Source organism: Oratosquilla oratoria, chromosome 6 (assembly GCF_046742065.1).
Source record: "Oratosquilla oratoria isolate Oo_2021 chromosome 6, ASM4674206v1, whole genome shotgun sequence".
NCBI lineage: Eukaryota > Metazoa > Arthropoda > Malacostraca > Stomatopoda > Squillidae > Oratosquilla > Oratosquilla oratoria.
The window spans coordinates 74,128,662-74,139,230 of NC_134782.1; positions in this window are offsets into that span (position 1 = coordinate 74,128,662).

Genomic DNA, 10,569 nt, shown 5'->3' on the forward strand with positions numbered 1-10,569 from the left:
GAAGTGGCCCAAGAACGGAACCCTGAGGAACTCCACTTGCAACACTTTTCCATCCAGAAGTTATTCCATTTAAAACAACTCTGTTTTCGACCATTCAACCAACTTCCAATAAAGAACAGGTCTACTAACTAAGCCTTAAACACCCTCGATTAACTAAACCGACATGATAGCGTCGCGAGATTGTTCACAAGTTAAAATACAGTCCATAAAGATAACAGTAACATCCACCGCACCAATAAACATCCCACCCCATTAACCCCATCAAACAACCCCCCCCCTCTCTCTAAAAAAAAAGAAAAGAAAAGAAAATAATAAATAAATAAAAATTCATCGGAGCACACGCAGCCTCAGAACTGGAAAGACGAGCAGATGTTTATCCAATACCAATGACACCAACAGCAAACCCTATTCAAGCCGTGAAAATATCCAAAGTTTCCCACCAGAGCCAAACGAAACAAATGATTACTTGTGAAGTTCAGAGCCCTCCCTATACAACCCCCAAGCACAATGAAGAATCCTCGACTGAAGCAACTAATAAAACCTCCACTAGCCTCCATTAATACATAGCCAAAATCGACCACCATATCCTATCTATATATCACTAAGCCTTATTTCCCCCTATATGGGAGGTAGCCAGCCAAGGCATGCACCCAACCCATTCATTACATCCCCAACCGTCATCCATTTCCCTTTTATCTTAGCTCTTTGTGAATAGTCATCTCTGTCCCCCACCCACTTCCCGGGTCAGAAACCATGGAACAAGACCGCACATCCAGAGCAGGGCCAGTCGCTTCATTTAACAGGCGACCCTCCCTCCTCGTCCTCTCATGCGAAAATAGAGAAGACGAGGAGACATGCTTTCTGGCTGTGTCCGTTTACGAAGGGTTTATTTACATATTCTACCAACCCAAATAATGTACTCCTGTATACAACGGGGAACTGACCGACGAAATAGAGTACAGTTCTACCATGACGACCCAATATTCACTCAGTGCAAGGATATGTACCTATCTTCACCACCTGCTCTACACACTGACCCTAGCCTTCCACCTGACCACATAGCCCTGATATGAGATTCGTTATCGGCGCGGTATAATCCCTAAGAATATAAATAGTGGAGAATTGTCTGTGACGAAATGCAATATAAAGCGGACCCTAGACGTTCAATATTATTACGCAAAGTGGGTTGCACAATATTTTGGCGCTGGCCCCTACACGGTCAATATTATTGTACAATATTTTGGGTTGTGCAAAAGATTGTGCCGTATGGAGGCAATATTGAAGGTTGTGCAATATATTGCGCAGACGTGCAACCACATTGTGCAAACAGTCAGTCCTTGCCAGAACGTCATAACGTGAACATGTTGACTGACGGTGATCTCTGTTGCGTGATCATTGCTATGGCAGCAAGTCATAAGAAAGGAAAGAAAAAAGGCTCGCAGAAGGGCAGAAAATGGGCCAAACAGTGGCTTGTTGATAGGGAGAAGTACACACACGAAAGAGTGATAGAACCGAATGATTTCCGCAACTTCGTACGAATGAACACAGAATCATTTGATGAACTCCTTGCTTTGGTTGCTCCTATAATAGAAAAAAAGAGCAATTAATTCTTTTTCGGCTTTCTTGTCACTCATGATAACGCGAGGTTGAGGAGAGACACAACCACCTTACACGACCGCTGGAGAGACACTGACAGGATATTGCGCAATATAGCCTACAGACGACACAATGTTATCCCGTTTGCGCAATATATTTTCAAGTTTTTGAAAATCACACAATATATTGCACAACCTTTCAATATTGCCCACACACGATCAATTATATTGCACAAACCAAAATATTGCGCAATAATATTGAACGTCTGGGGGCCGCTTAAGTTCTCACCAAGTCAACGCGAATTCAAAGACCACTCCACCAGCATTCTTCTCACATAAGCATTAAGTAGATTTAACAAAGAAACACCACCCTACAGAAGATTAATGCGAGGCACAGATATAAACGAGACATTTTATAGTACCCAGATGCATGCACTACAACAATTATTGAAAATCATAAGTATACCTCTCCTTTTTATCACTTCATCCATCTACCTTTTGTCCCGTAATTCCCAATGATTCTCTTTTATCAATTTCTGTTTATCCTTTTATCCATAAGTCTCCTATTTATCTCCTCGTTATTCAACGGTATTTTTAAGTCTTTTCGAAAGAACATCAACATCTAGCAGTTCCCCAGAATACATTTGTATCCAATATACACCCCAGGAGCAACCTCGACCCACTTGTTTATTAACTTCTCAAATAAGGTACGAGATGTTACCAACAGAATCTAACTTTCGAATTTAAACTATCCTCTACTCTAAATTTTCCCATCTTTTTACATCACACTTTCATATTTTGTATTCTAGTCTCCCTCCACCACCGCTCCCTCCCACCATCCCCTCTTCCTTATTCAGATCACACCAGGAAATTTCTCCTTGTTCAATTATACCTTGTTGGTGCACCCGCTACCACCCGCCTTACTTTCAATCCCCAGGCATCCGTTGTACACGTATATTTTTGTTACTTTTATCAATCTGTTACTAATTTCTTCGCAAATTCATTTATCAAAATCACGCACTTGTTACTTCATATATATATATATATATATATATATATATATAGATAGATATATAGATAGATATATATGTATATATATATGTATATGTATATATATATATATATATATATATATACATATATATGTTTATATACATATATATATATATATATATATATATATATGAAGAGGACCACAGAGAGTGGTCGAAATATACAGTTAATTCTATTCTTCATTCGTTTACTTTATCCGACAGTAGGATTTTATTTTTCATCTTACCTATGTGTCACGATATAGTCCCCCTCTGGTATTTGGGTACACACACACACACACACACACACACACACACACACACACACACACACACACACACACACACACACACACACACACACACACACACACACACACACACATATATATATATATATATATATATATATATATACATATATATATATGAAATACATATACATATATATGTATATATATATATATATATATATATATGTATATATACAGTATGGGTATGTGTATATATGTATATATATATATGTTTGTATGTGTACACACACACACAACAAAACAATACACGAATTTAAAAACAGTCTAGATAAAACGAGATATGAACATGGGACACCACGAGCATAGCTCCCCTTCCCGTAAAATACAACTAGGCAAACACACACACACACCGGCCCGACCTAACCAACAAACTAATCAACACGCAGATTCTCATCCCCGTACCCCAATGAACCACAGCAACTTCCTGTAAACACCAACGCATTCACATTCTGTAAATTATTACCTCTGAAGAAGCTTCATAAGGCGAAACCAGTCTGGTATAGACTCATTTCCAATCGTGGAATTTCCATTTTTACCACTCATGCACCTGTTATGATGCAAAAAAAAAAAAAAAAAAAATGGACCTTGTTTGCCTTCGGTAAGTTCCGGGTTGCCGGTGATGCACTCAAGTAAGTAAACAATGTCATGGAGGAAAGTGGTCTCATTATCTATAGGAATAAATTGTACTAATGCAAGTAACTTACGGAACACTCAAGAACCATTAATTACGCAAAAGCAAAACCACAATTAACACTTATAACTGATAGTATGTATAATGACTAACTGCACATGTTCACAACAATAATCGATAAAATAAAATTCTCGTTTCCTCGAAAATAACAAAAAGGAGATGCATGGGCACTGACAATAACAATGACATCACCACGAAAATATTCTTCACCGTTCTTCTAAATTACCAGATTCACCATGCTTGCACGAGGCTAAGATTTGCGTAGAGAAGGAAAAGAATCTTTCAAAAGTCCAGTGTAGTAGGAAGAGACTGTGTTTAAAAATTTTAATAAATTCAGTAAACGTACAACTTAGCAGTTGCGGAATTATGATTGCAGTTTATGTTTCGCTGTTACGACAAACTTCAATAAAATCAACTTGTCATCTTTCTTAAACATACAATGATATAAGTAAATATACAGGAAAGTCTTACATAGAATGAGCAAAGGAAAGGTCACAAACAAACAAATAATATAGAATAAGGACGAACCTAAGAGAGACAAAAGGACAAAAGAACAAAACCCCACAGCAAGAATATTTCTTTGTCGCGGCTCGTGCCGCTTAAATTCTTCTTATCGGCTTAAGAAACCTGCACAGCGAAGCTATAGCGATAATCCCATACCACACTCCTGGTCATATGGCCATTTCCCGAAGGTTGAGTGTGGTTTGAATTTTCCGCCAAAATCATCGGAAATTTAAAATTCCCGGCTCTGTGCAGGCATGCGCATTGTCGACCCCACCTCCCCCTCCCTATCCCCTCCCTTCTTACCCGGCTAGCTCGAGCCGGGCGTCGCGTCACTTCAATGAGAAATGAAGGCTTCGCCTGTGGGAGGAGGGAGGGACCCTAAATCTGTGCAGGTTTCTTAATTCGATAAGAAGAATTTAAGCGGCACGAGCCGCGACAAAGAAATATTATCGGCTGAAAGAAACCTGCACAGCGAAGCTATGCATGAGACGAGGACAGGTGGGAGGAGAGGTGAAGCCTGAATCAAACAGTTATTACGTAATAACGGTTTGATTTAGGCTTCACCTCTCCTCCCACCTGTCCTCGTCTCATGCATAGCTTCGCTGTGCAGGTTTCTTTCAGCCGATAATATTTCTTTGTCGCGGCTCGTGCCGCTTAAATTCTTCTTATCGGCTTAAGAAACCTGCACAGATTTAGGGTCCCTCCCTCCTCCCACAGGCGAAGCCTTCATTTCTCATTGAAGTGACGCGACGTCCGGCTCGAGCTAGCCGGGTAAGAAGGGAGGGGATAGGGAGGGGGAGGTGGGGTCGACAATGCGCATGCCTGCACAGAGCCGGGAATTTTAAATTTCCGATGATTTTGGCGGAAAATTCAAACCACACTCAACCTTCGGGAAATGGCCATATGACCAGGAGTGTGGTATGGGATTATCGCTATAGCTTCGCTGTGCAGGTTTCTTTCAGCCGATAATACATGATTACCCACGCCGTGGGGTGGTCAATTGGTCCTCGCGCTGTGGGGTGGAAGAGTAGACATTATCAACATGAAATGTGCGATCATGGCTTTGGAAGAAGAGAGAATTTGAGTATCTTGAAGCTGTTTATTCATATCAGGGTTACAGTGTTTGATATGCAACGCTTCGAGAATCGCAAGTATTTGGTCTTTTTCCGTAGCAATAATGGAAGTGACCTTCACGAGGTCATCTTTGTGAGTCGTAGTTGGTGGTGGTTCCTGAAATGATTTTTGATGGCGCCTACAGATAAATGAAGAATAAGCCTTCTCGATACTTTAGTAGTAGCCATACCAATACACGACGTATGAGGCCCAAAGCTCGGTGGTGGTGTTATTTCTCATGACCAGGTTTCTAATCCTCCTATTTTTGTAGAAAATTACCAGATTTAACCTATCACTCTCGTTAATAGGTTTGACATTTCTTTTAACGGCGTCCTTGGTAACGCGTTCTTCGGTCTTATACGAGGTTGACATATGGGACTTATAAAATTGTTTTGTTGCTAGGCGGGATGATCTGTGAGGCTTTGTTTTGTTGGTTATACCACTTATTTATAGTGTGTTTGACCACACTGGGAACGACGTGGTGTGGGTATCCATTATCTACAAGCATTTGGGATACCCGGTCTATTTCTCTGTGGACGTTTTTCCATTTGCTGCAGTGAGACAGAGCTCTCCTGGCGAAAGCTGCGATAGTAATCCCTTTAAATATGTCAGGGCATTTGCTTTCCTTATTCAAACAGTGGCCAGAGTTAGTAGATTTGACGTATACCGAAGTAGAAATTGTGTCCTCGACTTTTAGGAGGAAGGGCACCATCTGTAATCTTTTCCATGGAGAAGTGTAGGCCGGATTTTTCCTCGAATGTTTGACGTAAGACGTGCAGCTCGGACTCACTGTTTAAATAAATTAAAGTGTCGTCGATGTACCGGCAATACGTGCTAGGCTCTGTATGTCACTGAAGACGTGTTCCTCGACAGTACAAAAAAAAAAAAAAGTTTGCGAAGAGAACTCCCAACAGAGATCCCATGGCAACGCCATCCCTTTGGACATACAGTACATTCTTCCTCCTGGGCATCTGAAAGGAGCTTCTTTGGTACAGATTTCAAGCAGGGATTTCAGGGCTGGTTCAGAGATTTTCAACTTTGGGGAGACACGTCATGATATACTATGACCGAAATAAAACTAATAGTTAAATTTATGGGAACATTCGTAAAGAGATTCTCCACATCGAGTGAGGCAATATGCTTGCTTGAGTCTAAACCATTTAAAAGCTCCAGAAAGTCAGACGAAGAAACCACGCTGTACCTATCTGGAATGTATGGTGTCAGAAGGGTGGAGAGTATTTTGGCTAAGGAATATGTGGAAGTGGGAATCTGGCTGATGATAGGACGTAATAGGTTATCTGGCTTATGGGTTTTAACATACATGTATCCAAGGTCAATGTTGGCAGACCCACTACTTTTAGTCTTTCCTCGTATGGTTTATCTGCCAGGCTAGGGACCAAATTATATACTCTCGATCTTGCATATATCCTTCACTCTGTGTGGGGACCAAACTATTGACACTTAGTCCAGTCTTGAACGGATCATGGTTTTCATGAGTTTTTTAATCATTTTTTCATCCATATATTGAAAATCCACTTAAATATTTTGCAACAATAGGTACATGTCTCCCACAGTCCTGCTGATATGACTGTCTTTTATCAAGACTCCTGATTTTTTCTCCTCTTTTCTTTTGTAATACACACGTGTGCACGTGTGTGTGTGCGCGCGCGTGTGTGTGTGTAAAGAGAGTGACTATGTTAAATCTTACACCAATTCAATACACCAACCTTACACCAATTCCCATCCAAAAACCCATCCCTGATCTCCCGCCCCTTTTCTCGGGTCAGAAGTAATGCAAGCCACTTCTACACCAGAGCCCGACAGTTGAAGATGGGAGATGAGTCATGCATTGGGAAGTTTGGAGTAGGTGAAAGGAATGACAGAGGCGAGATGTTAGTCAAATTTGCAGAGAACTACAACATGAGGATAATATTTCTTTGTCGCGGCTCGTGCCGCTTAAATTCTTCTTATCGGCTTAAGAAACCTGCACAGCGAAGCTATAGCGATAATCCCATACCACACTCCTGGTCATATGGCCATTTCCCGAAGGTTGAGTGTGGTTTGAATTTTCCGCCAAAATCATCGGAAATTTAAAATTCCCGGCTCTGTGCAGGCATGCGCATTGTCGACCCCACCTCCCCCTCCCTATCCCCTACCTTCTTACCCGGCTAGCTCGAGCCGGACGTCGCGTCACTTCAATGAGAAATGAAGGCTTCGCCTGTGGGAGGAGGGAGGGACCCTAAATCTGTGCAGGTTTCTTAAGCCGATAAGAAGAATTTAAGCGGCACGAGCCGCGACAAAGAAATATTATCGGCTGAAAGAAACCTGCACAGCGAAGCTATGCATGAGACGAGGACAGGTGGGAGGAGAGGTGAAGCCTGAATCAAACCGTTATTACGTGTGTCTTTCCTATGGGAGACTTATTAATTTTATCACTCAGTAGAGGGGAGACAGAAACGTCAAGTACCCACGCCGAAGAATGTGACATGCACAACATTGCACTGTTCACACAATGCGTAAATTATACGAAATTTGTATCCTGTTCAACGGTTCCTGGCCCCTCCCCACTCCTCGGTCGCCCTTTGCCCCCTCCACTTTTTTGAGATGAGAGGGGTGGAGCCGTTTCCATGGCGACACATGGGACAGGGGCGACCGAGTGGTAGAGACACCGTGTCCCCAAGGGAGTCGTCGATGTCCAGTCCCTAGGTCCCGCACCCGCTCCACAGAGTGGGTGCGGAGAAACTCCAGCGACCGGCGTAGGGCCCCCGACCGAAGCCAGGGACGCAACAACCTGTGGAGTGCTGAGGGTATCGGCCCGGGCAGGTCACGCGGGAGAAGCAGTATGCTCCTGTCGACCTCCCGTACCAGCCGTCGGCGCCCCAAGCGGCTCAGTGGAAGGGCCGGGGTCGCGAAGTTGAGGCCCCCCCCCCCCCCGCCACCGAAGGAGGGAGGACGTGTGAGAGAAGCACGCTCTTTTGGCGCAGGGGAGCACCCGAAGGACGCTGACTGTGTCCCACTCAATCCCGAGCCAATAAAGTCTCTGTGTGGGAGCAAGGGCAGACCCGTCCCAGTCCACCCCGAACTCCACGTCCGCCAACACACTCAGAGCCACTGAGATGTCGGCCGATGCACCCTCCCCGGTGGGCAAATGCATCAACTAGCCGTCTAGGAACATGAGTGTGGAGACGCTTGCTTCCGTCCAACGTACGCCTACCACTCTCACTAGTTTCGTGAAGATCCTCGGGGTAAGCGAGAAACCGAAAGGGAGTATGCGAGGCCAAGTTCGTTTCCGAGCGACCTCGTCCGTGGGCGTTAGTCAAGAGGCTTCGTCCTGGGTGAAGACGTTCCCTGAGCGTCTCCCACGAAGACGGGCCTGGACCCTCGGTATGTATCCAACTCACCCCAAGTCTTCCCGCGGGAAGTTTTCGAAGCCCGTGGCGAGCGTCTTCATCCAATAGTGTGCTATGGCAATTTGTGACGTCTCATCACCCACAAGCGGACTTCTATATGTTTAATACCTAGTGACATCATGTGATTATACTGTGACGTCACCGGATTGATCATGGCGCCATAGGATCGTCTCGTGACGTCACAGGGACACAAATTGACGCCATAGGACTACATGGTGACGTCAATTTATCACAATGACGTCATCTTATCATACCGTGACATCACTGAGTCACAGTGAGCGTTGAAATAAATTTTGACATGGTAAAATTCTGGACCATCATGACTGTAGATTAAATTAAGTTGAATAGGAAAAGTCATGTTCATTTCGACCTAAGTCACAGTGAGCGTCGAAATTAATTTTAACATGGTAAAATTCTCGACCATCATGACTGTAGATTAAATTAAGTTGAATAGGAAAAGTCATGTTCATGTTGACCTGAGTCACAGTGGGCGTTGAATTAGTTTAACATGGTAAAATTCTTGACCATCATGACTACAGATTAGCTTAAGTTGAATAGGAAAAGTCATGGTCATTTCGACCTAAGTCACAGTGAGCGTCGAAATTAATTTTAACATGGTAAAATTCTCGACCATCATGACTGTAGATTAAATTAAGTTGAATAGGAAAAGTCATGTTCATGTCGACCTGAGTCACAGTGGGCGTTGAATTAGTTTAACATGGTAAAATTCTTGACCATCATGACTACAGATTAGCTTAAGTTGAATAGGAAAAGTCATGGTCATTTCGACCTAAGTCACAGTGAGCGTCGAAATCAATTTTAACATGGTAAAATTCTGGACCATCATGACTGTAGATTAGCTCAAGTTGAAGAGGAAAAGTCATGTCCATTTCCACCTGAGTCACGGTGAGCGTCGAAATTAATTTTAACATGGTAAAATTCTCGACCATCATGACTGTAGATTAGCTCAAGTTGAATAGGAAAAGTCATGGTCATTTCGACCTGAGTCACAGTGAGCGTTGAAATTAATTTCAACATGGTAAAGTTCTTGACCATCATGACTATAGATTAGCTTAAGTTGAATAGGAGAAGTCATGTCCATTTCGACCTGTTTTTTTTTTTTTTTTCTCCAAGGTCAAGGCATTTTATTTATGTAATACCTAGCACATTGCGCCAACTTAAACTGTACTATTTAAAACTGATTTTCCTCTTCTCATTACACTAAATGATTGTAGTTTCTTTGAACTAATTTATACTCATTTTAACTAACACTAGACTCCCTAAGTCTAAAGTTCTTTTGTGTTTTACTTGGGGGTGGAACATCAGGTAAGTCATCTTTAAACTCAAGCCAAGTGAAGTTGATAAGAGGTTGGCTGTGGCTCATGAGAAGGGCTGGGTGGTGTTTTTTTTATTTTTTTTTTTTTTTTTTATTTTTTTTTTTTTTAAGAAACCTGGAAGGAGGGTGGTGCCGTGAGGCGTTAGAAGACCATTGAAGCTCGGAGGTATGGGGCTGCCGAGGCCTGATGATCCTCGGGGAGCCACCCTCCGTATCATAAGACACGTCCCCTTGTCCTCCAAGAGGCCCGGGTTCTTACCACGGACGACTTGAGGACGTATGGGGAACGGAGTACGAGTGGAAAAGGTCAAAGTCTACGCCTAGGGCCTGACAAAGAAAGTTATAAGGCGTTAAAGGACCATTATTGGTCGAAGGTATGGGGCTGCCGAGGCCTGATGACCCTCGGGGCGTCACCCTCCGTATCATAGGACACGTCCCCTTGTCCTCCGAGAGGCCCGGATTCTTACCACGTACGACTCGAAGACGTATGGGGAACGGATTACGAGTGGAAAAGGTCAAAGTCTACGCCTAGGGCCTCACAAAGGGAGCCATTAAGGCGTTAGAGGACCATTATT